An 18,762-nucleotide genomic window follows, 5' to 3' on the forward strand; every position below is an offset into this window, starting at 1 on the left:
ATTAATAGGCTTAGGGAGAGAAAATTGCTTGAAAATACTTATTCGGACTTTTTATAAAAGTGGGGCTTGGAAAATATTCCACCCGGACTCAACTGTATTTGATCATGATTGTTTTCACAACTAAACAAACTGACACTGACGTAAACCATCATTTTAGAGAGGTGATCCGTAATTCATGTTGGTGAATATTTCCTTTGCACCCTATCCCTCTAATTTAGAAATCAAGGTGCTCCTACGAGTGCATTAACGAAGTTGCAAACTATGAAAATGCTATGGTAATGGCTAAGGTTCTGCTTTATGCTCTGATCGCTTCATAACTTGAATGCTAAAATAGCGATACCTCCCTCCACTCCCCCATTCATGACATGCTTAGTCTATTTGATTCCCCCTTCCACATCACAGAATTCCACCTTGAACATGCCAGTTATGTTGGTATTCAGGCACCTAAATAGGAGAATTTAGGCTGGGATTTTCAAAAGTTCCTAAGTGACAGAAGACCATAAATCTTATTGAAGTTAGTGGGACTCTACATGTGCTTTTGAGTCTTTGCATGGAACAACATGCGGGATTGGGGCCTTTGTTCTTAAAATACATCATGCCTGAGTTCTTTCAGGCTCACGTTTCTAATTCACTGGAAGTTCCTACTCACACCCTGTGTTTTCTCTCTGGCTTATTACTAGTCATACCATAGGTGTCCTGTGATGTATTTAGATAACAAACTTTGTGCATTTAGTTTTGAGCTGAGTGTATGTGCTCACTTCTGTAGAATACTGGTTCCAGCCATTCACTTGGAAATTTTAATCTGCAGTGTTTAGTTTTCCTGTAGCTTTTAGTAGTAGTCTTGTGTTTTAGATTGTAAGGTCTTTGGGGCAGGGGCTTACTTGTTTGACATAGCCTGTTGTACAGGGTTGCGTACATTTACAGTGCCATATAAATAATTGACACTTTGCTTTACAGCACCTTCATACAGGTGAAAAATACTTTGTAAATGATGAGCAATGGGTGCTATCCATGCAGTGTCTGTACTGCAGATCACTAGCATGTGTGAAGGATTTTGCACTGGCCATCGCTCAGATATTAATATTGGTTATTGTAACTGTCAGTAGAGGTCACAGTCTTGCTGATCCAATGTGAAAGCTACACAATCTTGTTAGCAGACACTGTAGCACAGGAAAGAGGATTATATAGCAATAGTACTGCATAGCATGATTTTTTTATGCTCCATAGTTGAATGATGGCTTACTTTCAGCTATGTAAAATAACACAATACAGAACATATCAGCATTTAATTTTTTTTAAATGGGTATAAATTATGTAACACATCAATATACTCTCCTAAATAACCTCAGAATGATCAGCAAACTGCCTTGACTTAAGAAGATTAAAGAATTAATGTCAAATTACAGGCATAACTGAAAATAGTATACAGTCCATTACACACAATGCAAGAGAAATGGACAATTGGCAAAAGACAGACTAAATAAGTTAAAGGTGGTTATTGTACTAACCTCCGCAGTTCTCTTTTTGAGAGCCCAGTATTTTGAAGAACAGAGGAAGTTGCACTGGTCAATGGGCATGATGAGATTGTGGTTCTATTTTAACTTGGCTAAAGATCCAGGCAGATGAGCACAGTAATTGAAGGTGTCAGTTTAGTTCAGAATCAGGCACTTTTCTGCACATGTCAGCGAAGTTTCGGAGAGCTAGCAGAGTTGTACAGTTTAGGCATACATGTCACAGTGGGTTAGTTTTGGCTTCAGATGGTGACAAAGTGCTTGGGAAAATTGTTTGCACTGCATGATGATTCTGGTACTATGGCTGGACAAACAAGTTAACATAAAAGAGAAGAAAATGCAGAGATTTCAGTTGGGGAAGCATAGTTGGCTGTTGAATGTCATATTTTATTTTAATTATTGGGGTAAATAAACTGAAATCCTTTGTACATAGTATTTTAAGTATTTTAACTTGCACAGTTTAACTAGTTCACCATGAAAAGGAAAATTACCTTTAATTCAGTACTAATTATTACTCCAATTTTTGAGTATTTTACCTTAAAACCTAAGTAGTGCACTACTTCTCTAATTGTTTTACACAAGAAAGCACTGTGCAAAGGAAACTATATCGTTTGGTCTCGTATGCCTTTTTATGAAATGCCAAGTGTTTTTGTGGTTGGATCAAATAAAGGAGGATAGCTTGAATTTTTTTTTTTTAATTTTAGTGACTTCTAAGGGATGCATTACATTCTGGCAATGATGTGCATTTGTTTATTGCATATAAAGATTTGGGCATTGCTAGAAACTTGCCTGAAATTCTTGGAGGAATCTGTCACCACTGAGATTTTAGGGTATTTACCACATGACTGCCCTACAAGAAGCCCAGACATTTGACACACACTTCTCTGTATGCTTTTACTTGCAGTTGTTTTGTTTGATACACTCATTTAGTTACCACTGGGAAGCTTTCCTCGAATGTGTGGGCCTACTCTATTAAAAGTATAGGAGCTGTATTTTATATGTGGGACGCATGTGTATACCACTGTCAAGGAGGCTTGATTTCCTGTGCACTGGAGTTTGCTATTATTATACGCTACTATTAATTCTAGGAGCACTGTGTGCAGGGAGAAATGAGCTTTTGTTCTGTGACTTGTATTCTCTACAGTCCAGACTCCTGCCTGGGCTAATCAAAGCCATAAAACTTTTTAATAACTTGCACATTTTAACTTCAGTCAAACTGCTACAGGTGACTTAAAATAAGATTTTATTTCCCTAGCTGTAAATGGTTTACCTTGACCTTTGCTTGGAAGGGCAGGGATAGCTTTTAAGGAAAACCCTCATGATAAAAGGAAGAATTACATGTAACCCTCATTGATCTGTAGGTAATGTTTTTTTAAAAGTGCAATTGTTTCTTGTTTTGACTGAAAACAAGGTGTACCTTTCTGTAAATACATAAGCCAAATTGGCTCTTTTTTTCCAAAAGGGAATCTGTATTGAAACAAGTATCAGAGGGGTAGCCGTGTTAGTCTGGATCTGTAAAAAGCAACAGAGGGTCCTGTGGCACCTTTAAGACTAACAGATGTATTGGAGCATGCGTCTGACGAAGTGGGCATTCACCTACGAAAGCTTATGCTCCAATACATCTGTTAGTCTTAAATGTGCCACAGGACCCTCTGTTGCTTTGTATTGAAACAGTTAACGTGGATTGGAAATAAAACTTCTCTGCCTTCCCTTTTAACAGATGCTCTCTGTAACCTGTTGGGTATTTCTTTCTATGCTTAGCTGTAAATAAACTTTGTGAAGACGTAGACGTGTATCTGTCAGATTCTATGTTATGAGTTGCCCCTCAATTGCAGCTGTTGTTTGTTTGCAGTTTTAGTATGTGACAGAAATTAGGAGGTTGAGCAGGGGAGTGCAGGTACAGATATCTAATAACTGTATACACTTTCTTCCTTGCTAAGTAGGTTTTGGTGCAATGGCACTCTGGCTTTAACATCTGAAGAACTGATGAAGATATTGAACAATTGCAAAGAATCTAAATAATTAAATACTAGTAATCCACCAATGCATGTAACAAAATTTGTACTAAGTAATGGTTTATTTTCATCAAAACTGCTTAAAGGTTACAATTTGAGCAGTGTTATTTAAGACTTGGAGACCTTGTGCTCATCAGTTGTGAGAAGGCTGGTTCTATCTGTTATGCTCACCCTTGTATGTCTGTGCCTTGTTTTTAAATTGCCATCTTTTCCCCAGGGCAATTATCATGATTGTTATGTGATCAAACACAGGAAGACAGGCATGCGGGATTTGAGGATGCATGTGTGGCTCAAGCTATAGGTTGAATAGATGGCTGTATTTAGGATTTCTGGATATGTTGTAAGTAGTGTGGTTTTCTATATTTTATTCAGGCTCTCAACACAGCTTTCTTTGCCCTTTGGAAACCACATACCAGCAAGGAAAAGACTGTCATGGTTGTGAAATTAAATTTAATTGACTCTCTTGATTTAGCAGGCATAGGGGTGTCTGGCTTCCTTGAAGACTGGACTTGCAAGTGATACCTTTTTGTGTTATAGCTACAGACCATTCACAATATGCAGGGGGAGGGATAGCTCAGTGGTTTGAGCATTGGCCTGCTAAACCCAGGGTTATGAGTTCAATCCTTGAGGGGGCCATTTAGGGAACTGTAGTAAAAATCTGTCTGGGGATTGGTCCTGCTTTGAGCAGGGGTTGGACTAGATGACCTCCGGAGGTCCCTTCCAACCCTGATATTCTATGAATATAAGTTGATTTATATACCTTTTATGGATTAAAAAATTTCAACCCTGTCAGATCCTTCCCAAGAATCACTTGTTTTGGTTTTATTTTTCACAAGAATTAGTTTGACCATCCTATTCAGTTTTGTTGGTGATCAGTTGACATGAGGTGAGATGAGATATGGTGAGACAGTTGTGGTTAGTATCTTAGCTGAAAACACTAGAGGAAGCAATGTTGTGCTCACCAGAAAGCTCCAGTTTCAATTTTTCCATTAGTTTTTAGAGGAAAAGGCTAGTTGAGGATATCCTGATTTCTTACAACTCCTAGAAATGTACTGGCAGAGTCTACAAAAATCTCCTGAAGACATTGCTTCTGAATCCCCTTAGAGGAAGGATGAATATCCTCTTCAAAGAAAGATTAGAAGGATAATCATAGATTTTCTGAAACAGAAGATAAACCTTTTCCTTGTCAGATAGGCCTCCTGTGTGCAACGTCTGAGTGAAGCTCAGGAGCACAGAAAGCGAGAGAACCTGGCTGTTTTTCCTGCTTTCTATAATAGAAAATGTGATTTCGGGCAAAGATTTGAAGCATCTGAGAGTTTGGGGGGGCAGGGAATCGGCTGTATTTGTTTATGACCTTAAACAATCTTACCAGCAGTCTTAAAAAGATCCTGCATTATACAGCTGTCTCACCCTCTAAAGCAATAGCTAGCGTCACTACCAGAGATTGACTTACAAGACTTTCAAGGATCAAGGCAGTGATTTTTTTTTTTTTCATGAAATTTTGCAGTGTTTGTTATGCAAGAGGCCAGACTAAATCATAATGACCCATTCTGGCCTTAAACTCTGGATCTGCTATAGCAGTGGTTCTCAACCAGGGGTACGCGGAGGTCTTCCAGGGGGGGTACATCAACTCCTCTAGATATTTGCCTAGTTTTACAACAGGCAACATAAAAAGCACTAGTGAAGTCAGTACAAACTAAAATTTTATACAGACAGTGACTTGTTTATACAGCTGTATATACTATACACTGAAAGGTAAGTACAATATTTATATTTCAATTTGATTTTATTTTATAATTATATGGTAAAAATGAGTCAGTAATTTTTCAGTAATGGTGTGCTGTGACACCATTGTGTTTTTGTCTGATTTTGTACGCAAGTAGCTTTGAAGTGAGGTGAAACTTACGGGTACGGAAGACAAATCAGACTCCTGAAGGGGTGCAGTAGTCTGGAAAGGTTGAAAACCACTGTGCTATAGTGACTCCTTCCTATGTGCCAGTGATGCTCTGGGAGTAGATACTTTCAGTGCCAATGTAATTTCTTGCTTTCTTTGGCTTGGTTCTACAAATTTTAAGGATAAACTAAGTGGTGCACGAGGATGTAGTCATGCATTTCTGTGCTCTCTCAAATTAGCATCCTGATCAGAGGTTAAATTGGGTTTTGTCTCCCTGCAGCTTGACAACTCAGTAGGTTTTTTTTATTAGGAAGCTGCCAACTTATGCTCCAAAACCTTTCATTTTAAAAATAATTAAGCTCTTATGGTTGTGAAGAAAACCTCCAAAAAGTGAGCGATGTAGAATGATTTAATATTGTATGCCGGTGTCTAGAGGCAGTTTGAAATAATAGTTCTGAAAGTAGGAACTACCCCATTCATTTCAACGGGGTTGTGAACTCTGAAGCCTAATGAAGATTATATTAGATGCCAACATTAACTAATTGGCTGTAAACCAAAGCATGCAAGAAAGAGGCACAGTCACGTTAGTAAACACTGCACAATTTATTCTGGGCAGTTTGTTTTACCATCTTTAAGGATGTGGCTTGGTGTGTGGGCAGATCTTGGGAGAGTACTACTGCTATGTGTTCTGTCATTTTGACGTTTTCCTGAAATTAAATAGCAGCATTCCCTGTATAACAGTGACTGGATAAAGCCAGACCCGCTAATGAAATGGGGCCAGTAATGAGAGGACCTGCTTCTTGCTGTAAGTGGTTCTGTTGCCAAGCAAGCAGTGCATGGCAGCTGTGAGCTCCCTGTACTGCTCCTCTTATAGCCCCCATATAAAGACTGTGGCCTGCAAGAGATAATCCACATATAATAGGAAGAGCCTTTCAAAGGGTGGTCTTTGAAACCTTGATGAAGTAAAAGAATCTAATGTTGATTAGGTTGCCCAAGGTGATGAATCAGTCAGGGGACGTGCAAAAGAAACCTGGAATGGGATGCAAAGGCAAATTTGAAGTATTACTCTGGAATGTAGGGAAAAGGACTCCAAAGGGCTCCTCATGCATCTACTTCTGCCAGTGTTTATGGGGTAAGGAGATCAGACCTCCTGCCCCTGAGTCAGAATAAAATATCCATCCCAGCCTTCTTTGTGGTAGATGCCACAGTATATGCTATTTAATTCTCCTCTAGGGCTATGGTGACCAGACGTAGCTTCTCAACTGCTCCAGCTCTATACCTATAAAAGCCATCTTGCAGGCAAAGCAGCTGCTTTCTTCTATGGTGGCAGATTTGGAGAGAATATCAAGATAAACTTCTGCCAGAAAATTCACCATTGAGAAATCATTTCCCCTCTGCATCTTACTGTCCAAATCTTAAAACTGAACGGAGACAGCATACAACCAAAGCTTGCATGTTCCAAATTCCAGGAAGTTATGTTATGACGAAGTTTTCAGCAACAGGGTCCAGAGGAGGAAATCACCTCTTGCAACTCAGGGAAACAAATCTCCACCAGATTATTCATCCATAAAGGAAGACCCTGCAAACACTGTGAGGCTTCCTGCAGGCCTGGAACAAGTCTACCACTTACAAATGGGCCCTAGAAACACATGGGAGAAGGATTGGTCATGGACTGTAACTGAACTTCCGAGGCGGACTCATTTATTCAAAAATATCACCCCCGGGAAGTCCCAGATTGTTAGCATGTTTAAATTTCTACAGGAAGCTGTATACTTGATGGCATCCTTCCCAAACAGAGAAGGAACAGCCTTTAATTCTAATCTGTCCATGTCCTCCAACCGCAATACATCATCCTTTTATGTGGAGATCTAAATGAGCTGCAGAAATTCTAAAATGGCCAATATGCTACCCAAACTGGACATTCCACATTGACTGAAGAACTTTTTAGAGCTTTTCAGCCAGTCATCCTGCTATCTTTTCTCACAACCAATCAAGTAGCCATTATTTTGGCTGGTGAGTGTCCAAATTAGTTTACTTAATTTGTGGAACTCTGCCATTTTCCATGCTGATGAAAGTGGTATTCCAGAATGCCAGATTGCATTTTAGTGTATAGTTCATCCTTCAACAGAGCCAGGACATAGTCTCCCTTCTTTTTGTCCTAACCCTCAACACAAGAAAGAAGTCTCCATAAAGCTTCTCTTCGACATGAGGATCAGGTTGATCTTGGCATGCCTGGACTAGACTTTACAAATGTTGTAACTGGCAGTCAGTTAATTTGAGAGGTGGGGAAATCTACACATAATCTGAGGGTTTATCTACATAGGAAAGTTTTACCAGTGACATTGGTAAAACTCCTTGGTGGACACCTATTCGAGAATAAGAGGGCATTTTTTCAGCTGACCTTAACCCCCCCTCTTCTCCAAATGAAATAAGCTAAACTGAAAAAGGTACTCATGTCATAATAAGAGTGTCCACATGAGTTATATCTGGTATAACTATATCTGTTCAAATGTACACATTGGCTTATACTGGTATAACATGCCCATGTAGACAAGCCATCAACTGACAGTTCCTAGATTTGTGTATCCAGGGGGCTTGTGGGTGACATTGTGAATGGAGGGCTCTCCATTTTGGAGTTGGCTTCCTTTCTTTACCTGATCTGACAAGTCCTAAATGTCAAACAATTCAGACTCTGTTTCAAACCTCTCCTTGATGTTTAATTCTGGCTTTGACAATGGTGGGAAAAAGTCTTAATAGAGGTTGGGTGGGGAGTTGTTTGGCTGATGTATCAGATTGTGTCATAAATTGTTTTACTGCAAAACATATATGTGCCTAGAACACTTTTTGTAGGAACACTACTGAAATTAAAAGTGTAAATATTTTTAAAAAGTACCCCCAGCTCCACATACCATGTAATTTTAGCAAGGAATTCTGGTAACATAAAACCGCAAAAGCAAAACTCAAGGGGTTTATCATTACTAGAAAACAGATAGAATTACAGCCTTAAATTAAGGTACCTCCAACAATGTACTTATTTAATAACATACATGGATTGTGATTAATGCCCAGGGATCTGCTAAAAACCTGCTCAAAGGTACTAACAATTGTTTGACGCACCTCAAATCTGCTTCAGGCAGTGAAAAGCACCTTTCCACATGTGCTGATTTCCGTTTTTTCTCCCCTGTTGAAGTTCGTGGGGTGTTATTTTTTTATTATATTTTACTTTTGGTGATGATTCAGCTTTGGGTTGTTTCTGAAGTCTGGAAAATACCTGTGGCTGTAAGCACTGTTAATTGGCCTGCTATAGACTTTCATATAAAATGCTCTCAATTTTAAAAGCCTGCAGACAACGTCAAACAAAGGTGGTGTGAATTCTTGCATAATTGTAAGAGCCTGATGTTTCTTGCTTTAATCATTTCAATCTGGGAATAAGGGAAGGAAACTCCAGAGGGCGCTATAAATCAACATGTAGGATTCTCCTTACACTACACTATTACAAACATAAAGCTGGCTCTTGAAAAGCAGTGAAAGTTGCTCTCCATTACTTTCTCATTACATGGCACCTCAGCTTGGTGGAAAAATGAATATTGAAAGAACACTACTGGTTTGGCTTGCAGAATTATTCTGGAAGATGCATCTTAATTATTTAGCTCTGGGGGATTCTCCACAAGACTTCAAAAACAGAGTTGCTCTCAAATGTCTTACCTAGAGTTTTCACGCTGACTTAAATAATTTTGGATATTGAAATAGCTTTTCAGGCATTTATAGAACATGAACAAATGGATGGTCCTCATTCCAGGGTGTTTCTCCCACCCCCCCCTACTACATAAGACACAAAACGCTGCATCTTGCGTTAAGATATTCAAAGAGAAGAGAAAGAACTTGTAAATAATGTACAAAGTCTCAATGACAGATCAGAGTTTTTTCCTCTTTGTAAAGGTCCCACTAACTTGTTTCATATGTGAGTTTGTGTTTCTGTTCATATTATATAGCAGTACTTTATATAGATTTTTGTCCTGGAGCAATTAACAAGTAAGTATAAAATAGCTGCCCTTGTCAGGATTAGTTCCTATTTGGAGAGACAGCAATCAAAATTGCTTATAATATCGAATGAGTTTGTCATTTTAGGCAGCTGGATCCAAGCTGGGGTAACAGGTTACACACAAAATAGTTTCTGGTTTTGGAACGCTAGTAGGATGTGGTTACAATCACTTTTTTTTGATTGGGCGAAGGGAGCTAGCCAGGACGGATAATAAAAAATGAAGTTATTGCTTGGTACATTGTACATTTTTTTAAAGTACGGTTTTCCTGATGCATGAGTAAGGCATCTGTTAGTTTAATAAAAATTCTCCCCTCCCCCCAAAAGATAATAAAAAAGAAAAAATTAAGCCATATAAACTAGAGAGAGTTAACTAGGTCTCCAGAGTTGCAAATACCAAATGGGCCTTTTTTTTTTTTAGGTTCTTAAACTTGAAATTAGAAGAAGCTCCAGAGACTCCAAACACTTTTATGTCTGATCCACACCAGCTGATGGGAGACACTCAAAATAGCATTTGTTTAGTTTTCCATACTTCTGCACAAATTCTAAAGAGTTTTTTATATTTCAGGGAGCCGGAGGAAGGAATTTAATACCTTGAGGCTTGATTTGATTTAATTCAAATCCCTGCCATAAAATTTGGAAAAATCAAACTTTTATTGAGGCTTTAAGTTTGTAAGTTCTCATCAGAAATATTTCCTGTTTCTACTTCAGTTTTGGTTTCTTGCCTCTTTAAAAAGGACAGTGGATGCTCTCGTTCTACAGTTAAGATCTAGATCACTGTTTTCAAGGTAAAATTTAAGCTTATTTTTGAGTCAAAGACAAATGGGAGTGCTTGTGTTAATCTGAAAAAGTAAGACAGAAATCTGATTATTCCTTGTAAGAGGCATAGTATCCATGTTTCAGACAGTTCAGGAACAGCTACTGGGTAAAAGCATTCCTCCATTCCCATTGCAAGTGGTTGGCATACAAAGTCCATTGTGATGTTTGCCACCTGTTTGTGGGGTTTCTTTTGTCTAATTCAAGTGAAGGTTTTAAAAAAAAGTATGTTTTAAACGAGTCATATGAAGCAAAACTGAGCTCTTCTCCCTTTCCCACACCCTTTTAAATAAATATACTTTGAGTAACGATACCCTGCACTACAATTGTGTACTCAAAGTGCCTTGCAAAAATTAACTGCTCTGTGAGGTAGGCCTTATTATCTCATTATCTCTGTGAGGTAGGCCTTATGTCATAGATGGATAAGCTGAGGCATGGAGAACTTGTAAGTGACCAAGGCAGAATATGGCAAGTACAAGTGGCACGTGGGGAATAGAACTAAGTCATCTTGCTTCCCAGTCTTATGCTTTCACCATTAGATACAATATTCCAAATATTAAATATAGCATCTCTTGAATAACGTTTTGTATCAAGCGAAATCTCCAAACTAATGTTAATTTAAAATGTAGCTAGGGTTACCATTCGTCCGGATTTACCCGGACATGTCCTCCTTTTTGTGCTAAAAATAGCGTCCGGGGGGAATTTGTAAAGCACTCACAATGTCCGGGATTTCCCCCCGCAGAGCAGAGCGAGCGGCTGGGAGGGCTGCAGGGAAGTCCCGGGCTGGACTCAGGAGCAGCTGTAGAGGAGCCGGAGCCGCCCTGCATTCTGAGTTGGCCTCTCCTGCAACCCGGTCCGGCAGCACTGTGCAGGGCCAGACCGGGTTTTGTTGTGCAGGGCCAGGGACCGGGTTTTGTTGTGCTGGGGAGCTCAGCCACGTGTCCGGCTCGGCTGCACAGAGCCCAACACCCTGTTCTGAGCAGCAGGGTAAGGGGGACCGGGGGCAGGAAGGTTCTGGAGGTGGCAGTCAAGAAACGGGGGGGGGGCTTTTTGGGGGGAGTGGAGAAAGTTTTGGGCAGTCAGGGTACAGGTAGGGGGTAGGGTCCTGGGGGGCAGTTGGGGGGGGTCTTAGGAGGGGGCAGTTAGGGGACAAGGAACAGGGAGTCTTAGGTAGGGGGTGGGGTTCTGGAGGGCAGTTAGGAGCAGGGGTCCCAGGAGGGGGCAGTCAGGGGACAAGGAGCAGGGGGGGGAGTGTTTGGGAGTTCTGGGGGGGGCTGTCAGGTGGCAGGGGTGGGGAGATGGATCGGAGCAGTCAGGGGACAGGGAGCAGAGGGGTTTAGATGGGTTGGGAGTTCTGGGGGGGGCTGTCAAGGGGGCAGGAGTGGGGAGAGGGATCGGAGCAGTCAGGGGACAGGGAGCAGAGAGGTTTAGATGGGTTGGGAGTTCTGGGGGGGGCTGTCAGGGGGCAGGAGTGCGGAGAGGGATCGGAGCAGTCAGGGGACAGGGAGCAGAGAGGTTTAGATGGGTTGGGAGTTCTGGGGGGGGGCTGTCAGGGGGCAGGAGTGGGGAGAGGGATCGGAGCAGTCAGGGGACAGGGAGCAGAGGGGTTTAGATGGGTTGGGAGTTCTGGGGGGGGCTGTCAGGGGGTGGGGAGTGGTTGGATGGGGCGTGGGAGTCCCAGGGGTCTGTCTGGGGGTGGGGGTGTGGATAAGGGTTGGGGCAGTCAGGGGACAAGAGGCAGGGAGGCTTAGATAGGGAGTGGAGTCCTGGGGGGCAGTTAGGGGCAGGGGTCCCAGGAGGGGGCAGTCAGGGGACAAGGAACGGGGGGAGGGTTGGGGGTTCTGGGGGGGCGGGAAGTGGGAGGGGCAGGGGCGGGGCTAGGGCGGGGCTCCTCCCGTCCTCTTTTTTTCTTGCTGAAATATGGTAACCCTAATGTAGCATTACAAGTTTCCATAAATGATTTTGGATCAGATCTTGTAAATATCTAATTCAGGTACTTCTAATACAGAAATTGTTTCCTTTCATGATTTTAAAGTAAAACATACCTAGAATTTCTGTAGTCAGGGTTGGAGTTGCAATTGTGCTTCTGCGAATATAACTTCCATCTCCATTCATCTTTGCAACATGGTAGCAATATTTTTGTCTTTAAAAAAAATCATCCTGATTTTGAAGTGCATAGCTAATTTGGTATCTTGTGCCACATTCAGATTTTAGGTCTGCTGCTGGGCCCCCTCTAGTGGTGTGTAAATGCTTTAACAAATTTCATGCTTCAACCGCTTCCACTACAAAAAAAGAAAATAAATGTTCCCCTTAATATATAGCAGATAATATAAAACAAGTAATTTTTAATACTGACTTAAGAGAGGTTTGGGGGATAGTAATTGTTTCAACCTGATGGAAGATTAAAACTTGTCTCCCTTGTCAGATATTAAATGTGGGAAATTGCTGCAGGCTATGGAATAAAATCCTTGATTTACAGTGCAACATGGTGAAAGGCTATAATGCGGGAACTGTATAGATTTCTTTGGTATAAAGGCTTCATTTAAGAGGGCAAAGGTAGCAAGACTGTTTCAGCTTGTGATTTCTATTTTGGTAGGCTGAGTCCCAACGTGATTTGTACGATGTAATGTTGGTAATTCAGAGCTTGAAAACGGACTGGATAATTTTGAACCTTTCTCAGCATAACAACTTTTTATCAGTAGTACTAACGATTTAAACTGTGTAATATGCATGGAGATTACCTTCCTCCTCAAGTTTAAGGTTAAAATTATAGAAAGCATGTTTGTTAGCTTTTGTTGGCATTGAAGAGCACTTTTGACACTTGCACATTCTCACCATGGACATATTTTTCTACTTAACGTGAGCTGTTGCTTAATTTGAAAAGCTGTTACTACTTTTGATCCTGACTGGCAAAAATCAATGTGCATAGTGTAGTCTGAACTAATAGGAATCAAACTCATTAAGGCATGAAAATGGTTTAATCAACAGTGAACCACCTTAAAGGCTATTTCAAAATATACTAAAGGCAGATTCATAAAAGAAAATGTTCCATTCCGAGATTAAATAGTGACTAATTTCACTGGCTACTTCCAAACTCCTCTAGAAAAATATTTCTTCTGGCTTTAGATCAAATGACAAACATGCAAACTAGTTACTGTTTTCTTTGTAGTGGGTGCCCTTTGAGGCTGTGAAAGGCACGTTGTTCACGCCATGCTCTAACCTGAGGGCTGATTGAAATGGGGTTGCTAACCCCCCTTTTTATCCCATTTGTTAGTTTGGAGAGTGTGTGTGTGTGTGTGTGTGTGTGTGTTTGTGTGTGTGTGAAGTATAGATTATTGGCAATCATACAGAGAGACCAGGTAACATGAGCTGAATAGTATGATAAAATGGTAACTGTGTGGCCCTGTATAACTCTGCCAATGAATGATCCCTGATCAAATTGGGCCTAAAATTTAAGTTTTGGTGCTCCTAAAAAAAACCCCTCTCAAAATGTGAAACTGATCAATAGAAATGTTTCCATGAAATTAAAAATAAAATTCTGATGGAAACACTAAAAATTCCTCTGAAGTGTTTACAACTGAAACATTGCAGCCTTGGGTTAATGCAGGAGAACCTGAAAGTGAAATGTACTAGAAACTGACCAATTTGTTTTCACTGACAAAATTGAGAAAAAATTAAAATAATTATTGTAAAATTGATAAGATATTAAAAACAATTTCTTTTGTCTTAGTAATACAAGATTGTTTTTAAAGGTAAGGAAATCTGTTTTTTAAAAATATGATCTTAAACAGCATCGTCTTTTTCTCCAGTCTGGGGTTTCTCTGAAGGGAACCTGCCATCATAACAGATGGAGACAATTTTGAGATGTGGATGATTATTCATCAGTAATTAAAAACAGATCACCACACTGATTTGCCACTGGTCACCAAACAGGATTTGAGTCTGGGTCTCCAGAAATGAGAGATGAGTTCATTATTTCTTGTTAAGCAGGGAGGGGCACCCTTATTTTTGTGCTAGTGAGTTGCGAGAGCAGACGTGACGCACTAAAATACATCTGTTTATATGATGACTGTTAGTTTGGGTGGTGGAAGGGATACATTTTTAATGCTTTTATCATCTCCTGGTTTCTCTAATTATACAGCACTTTTTCCTTTTTAATACAATTTTCTGTATTGATAACAAGGAAGAAGTTAGTTGCTGGACTAGCTTGCCGGGCTTATTTCCCACTATCTGATTTTTTTTAAAATTAAGGTTGTTTCAAAACTCTGCAACTTCACACCTGTGGCTAATGCATTTACTGAGGGGTCTTGACATGAACTGTGATGCGTTTTTGCTGACTAACTCTCAGAACGTCAGATCTGTCAAAGAATAAGCTAGGTAGAAAAATTAGCTTACACAGTATCCCCATTTATTATTCTGGGGCTGTATTTGAGTTCCTGTATTGGATTATAGAATGGAAGCATGCATTAAGTAGGTCTAAAATGGCAGAATTGTTATCTGGAAACACAAGTACTTGCTTTGACGTCAGTTGCGGTTGCTACCAGTGGAAGACACTGCAAACATGGTGAATTACTTACTTAAAAGGAGTCTTTTTAGGACTTGGAAATAACTCTGTCTGTTGGAATAAAGGGTAAAATGTACCAAAGACTAAAAAATATTTCTGGAGGGAGGATGACCAGAAAGATAAGGATGATGTGAACATTTGTTGATGGCTTCTGTATTGAGCTATAGAATTAGTTTTGTTACTGCCTTTTTTTGTAGGAGCATCTCACCACACAGATTGCAAAGTAAGGTCATATTAGATGTCTCACTTCCCCCCCTTATTTTATGATGTTCTCACATTTTCAGGTATATTAAATAATAGTATAAAGAATGTAAATGGAAGAGCCTGTCCACATAATGCCAGAGCAAGGAGACATTCAATTAAACTGAAAGGCAACACATTAAAAATTGATAAAATCCTGTTCAACATAAAACACCGCTAACCTGTAGAACTCTCTGGTACTATATATAATTAAGGCTAAGAGTTCAGTAGAATCCTATAAGGTATTTGCATAACTAGTGATTGATCTGTGCCATTAAGTAGATGGTGTGTGCATGTGCACATGAGTAAATACAAATATATACGCCGCCTACTTAAGGATGTAGGACAATCACTAATTTATGGAGTTTGAGAGGATACTTGTATGGACAGTTTTTGTCTACCATGGTAATTGTCTACCATGGTGATTTCTTGCATCTGGTACTGGCCACTGCCAAAGACAGGTACTGGACTAGGTAGACCATTAGTCTAACCCAGTATGGCAGTTCCCATATTCTGTGTGGATCTAGAGCAGGGGACAACAAAAATTACTACATGGCCCCGGGGAGGGGAGGGGGATTGAAGCCTGAGCCTGCCCTAGTCCCACCGCCCTGGGAGGGAGGGCCAAAGCCCGAGCTCCACCGCCCTGAATGGGGGGGGGGGGGGTCAAAGCCAAAGCCCAAGGGCTTCATCCTGAGACAGGGGGCCTGTAACCTGGACCCCACCACCTAGGGCTGAAACCCTTGGACTTTGGCCCCCGTCGACGAGGCTCGGGCTTTGGCCCTGGGCCCCAGCAAATCTAAGCCAACCCTGGCGACCCCATTAAAACGGTTTGAGAACCGCTGATCTAGAGAGATGGAATGTTTTAGGCTAAATAGGGAAGGTGGAGAAGTTTCTGATATGCATAATTTACCTGAAAGATAGACTAAACTGATGAGGGGCGTGGAAGTGCTTACCTTCTCTGAAATAAGAATGAAAAATTCCTAATAGGAACTGAGCATGATTGAGTACTAAAGGGCTCTTCAGCCTAGTGGAAAAAGGCATAACGAAGAACAAATGGCTAGAAGTTCAAGTCAGACAAATTCAAATTGGAAATGGGATACACGTTTTTAACACTGTGATTTAACCATTGGAACAAACTACTGAGGGAAGTGGTGCATTGTCCATATCAAGACTGGATGCCTTTCTAGAAGATATGTTTTATCCAAACACAAGGTATTGGATTCAATAGAGGGTAACTGAGCAAAACATAAGGAGCTGCAATATACAGGAGGTCCGTCCCTTCTGGCCTCAGGCTCCACAGAGTTTAGGGTAGGTTGCAGCAATTGTAAAATGGCAAACTTAAGGCTGCAGCTGCCTTTCTCTTCCAAATTTAAATTAGCTACTAGAAGAGTGTGAAACCCAAGTGGAGAGTTCAGTGGTGACTAAACAGTTGCAGAGCAGTTAGGGAATCGGCTGAGTTCAAGTGCTAAGTTTCTGTAAGCCATGGATCTGGATGGAAGATACTTAAAGTTCATAGAACTGCTAAAGTCTGCTGTATTTGCCTGTCTTGCTGTTTTCATTATAATGATCTAGGGGTTTCTTATATTGGTTGATGCTTGTGCATGACAGGGGTTCTACTAGATTAATATGCAACAAACAAAGAAAACAAACCAGGAAGATGCAGATGTTGTTGGTTATTCCTAGTTCATCTTTTTAAAAAAGGGCTGGTTTTACTGCACTCACACAACTTCCTCTTCATGAATATATCAATGCAAAATTAACCCTCTTCGTGCAGGCTGCAACACTTAGTGATGAGTCAGGTAAACAAGTCTATAAAATCTGCCCCCTACCCCGCCCCCTCCCACTCTTCAGTTTTTGTTAACTTAAAGGATGTGACTTATGGGACCACCCTGTGAAACATAAGATGTGGTTTTCATGAGCATTTCTGAAGCTTCTGAGTAAACTGTGAAGGAGGAGATGGTATCACAGTTGTAAAGTGACAGTCATTCAGTGTACAACTGATTCAAACTCAAGCTTGGCAGGAAAAAGTAATAATTTGCCTTTTTATGTGCAAATCTTATGAACTGAGACTTGGATCCTTTTACATCCTGAGCTTTGCTAAGTACATCAGCTGGGATTAGAATGTAATATTAGCTTTACTTCCAACAGACTTTAGGCCCCATGGCTCTTTAACTGATACCTTGAAACTATACAATGGGAATAAAATTATTCAATTAATGATTGATCACAATGGTCCTTGAAAGCCAGCATACTTAGACACGATTTAGTAGTTCTGGGACTGTATTGTACTTTCCGTAATGGGGAAAGTGTGGGGAGGGGGAAGGTACAAAGTGATTTCTTATTACCAAAGGATTCTTGTTTTCCCTACCTTCTGTTTTGGGGCCCTGATGCTGCCAAGGTGCTAATCATTCTCAGCACCTATTCATGTTAGTAAGAGCTGAGTGTGCCTGGTATCTCTCAGAACTGGGGCTGTTGGTGACTTGTCATGAGTAGGTTAATGGTTTGCTGCTCCTTTAAGCTTGTAGGGCTCTGCTTTCACCCAATTTGAGTTTTGGGTGAAGTTACCAGCAAAAGTAAAGAATGTCAGACAGCACCTGCTCCTTTTCTAAACTGAGGGTGAATCCTATTGGTTGATTAAGGAAATATTTGCCTTTGAAAAAGAACAGTTTTGCTGTGCTAACAGCACAGGGATTGAGTCATTCCATCCCCCCATCCGAACCTGATTTGTGCCCTGGTGAGGACCAAGATCACTGGCTTGTAACATGCATAATTTAACTTTTTCATTAAAATTTAAAACAGTTCTCTTGTTTTCTGTGATTGCTGCAGCTCTGCCATTTCTGTTTTGCATTGTGCAAATGAGCAAATGCAGTAGATGTGTTCATCCGCGGTTGGAGGGAATAGGAGCAGCAGAAGCAGGGTGTCATTTCTAGTTTGTGATTAGCTGCCTACCCACTTGGAAAAATTCATAAATTCTTTTTTCATTTAGGGGCTGGGAGTGTCTCCCATTTTTCGGGTTGGTAATCTTGTAAATCAGGGTAGAGGACTAGTGTCCAGAGTGTACATACCATAACTTCAGCATGAGTGAGAAGTAGACTAGAAGGGTATGGTTAGTAAAACAGATGTTCCTTTCTTGAAATTGCACACTTACAGTCTCCTGTCTTAACCACTCTTAACAACTGTGTTTACTATCAAAGCTGGAAATTCGACTTTGATTATAGTTTAGCTAGCTTTCAAGTGTTGCCTTTGCCTGTAAATGAATTATTTTTAGTTTAAAATTTTGCTGTAAGCATTCCCCCCCTCCCCCCCACTCACTTAATTGACTCTTCAATCACTACTTGCAGTACACATGTCAGCATTCCCAGGGAAACTAAACACAGTGCAAGAAGAACAATAGCACTTCTTATGTGAATGATTTGAAATGGTGGCACTTTTTCTTCTTTTTATGCTGGAAAAAAATGGGAGTCATTCTCACTGTCTGTATGATTGCATGCATATATATGTTTATATCCTTTCAGAGTTTACTGTAGTAACACTCTGTGGTCTGTCTAAAATTACCCTCCTGAAACTTGACAGACTGTAGGTTAAAAATGAAATGAAATAAGTACCCTAGTGTTTGTTCTGCAACAGCTTAATGATACCTTTATTAGAGATGTTGAAATAGTTTCAAAGCGTAACCTTTAAAA

General features: G+C 40.4%; 1 protein-coding gene across 1 annotated transcript in view; it reads left to right on the top strand.

Annotated features, from left to right (window-relative positions):
* Positions 1 to 18,762, top strand: part of RERE (arginine-glutamic acid dipeptide repeats) — a 401,731-nt gene that overhangs the window by 55,006 nt on the left and 327,963 nt on the right. The gene's annotated exons all lie outside the window — the stretch shown is intronic.

Source organism: Malaclemys terrapin, chromosome 19 (assembly GCF_027887155.1).
Source record: "Malaclemys terrapin pileata isolate rMalTer1 chromosome 19, rMalTer1.hap1, whole genome shotgun sequence".
Taxonomy (NCBI): Eukaryota; Metazoa; Chordata; order Testudines; family Emydidae; genus Malaclemys; species Malaclemys terrapin.